Raw genomic sequence first — 932 nt, 5'->3', positions numbered from 1 at the left:
CCAGTGCCAGGGGCAGCACAGCAACCCCAAAACATCACTGAACCTCCTCCATGTTTGACTATAGGGAAGGTGTTCTTTTCTTTGAAGGCTTCAATTTGTTTTCTGTAAACATAGAGATGATGTGCTTTATCCAAAGGTTCTAATTTGGTCTCATCTGTCCACAGGACATTCTCCCAGAAGGATTGTTCAGGTGTGTTTTGGATAACTCCATTCGGGCTTTCTTAGCAGTTGGGTCCTCCTGGTTCTCCTACCACAGAACCCCCTTTCATTGATTTGGCGACGGATGGTGTGAGTTGAAACTGTCGTATCTTGTGTCTGAAGGTCAGCTTGAATCTGTTTGGCAGTTGATTGAGGTACTTTCTTCACCATTCGAACAATCCTTCGCTGCAATCTTCGATCAATTTTTCTCTTGCGGCCACGTCCAGGGAGGTTGGCTACAGTGCCATGGGCCCTAAACTTCCTGATAACATTGCATATAGTGGATACAGTAACATCAAGGTCTCTGGACATGGGCTTGTAGCCTTGAGATTGTCCATGCTTGGCTACAATATTCTGTTTGATGTCCTCAGTCCTTTCTTTCTTTTCTCCATGCTCATTGCGGTACACACAGTGACACAAAACAGCAGAATGACTCCTTTTCTTTATTCAAATTGGTTGAATGAGTGATTTTTATATTGCAGGCATCTGCAACTCACCATAGTCGAGTTCAATTCCAAAGTGAAGGAGAATCACCTGCTTGAAATCTAATTATTTCTACCAACTTACAAAAGGTGCCAATAATATTGTCCGGGCCATTTTTGGATTTCTGTGTTGAATAAGATAAGATTTCGTGATTTTTTTCAGCTTTGTAGCTCACCTGGAACGAAGTTCATGGGAGCTTATGCGATGGCACGTCGTCAATCCTTCAGTCCATCCGTCCATAAACACTTGAA

Source organism: Myxine glutinosa, chromosome 6 (genome assembly GCF_964187855.1).
Source record: "Myxine glutinosa chromosome 6, kmMyxGlut1.1, whole genome shotgun sequence".
In the NCBI taxonomy this organism is placed as follows: domain Eukaryota; kingdom Metazoa; phylum Chordata; class Myxini; order Myxiniformes; family Myxinidae; genus Myxine; species Myxine glutinosa.
The sequence above is the reverse complement of the archived record's forward strand: the minus strand, read 5'-3'. Positions refer to the sequence as shown.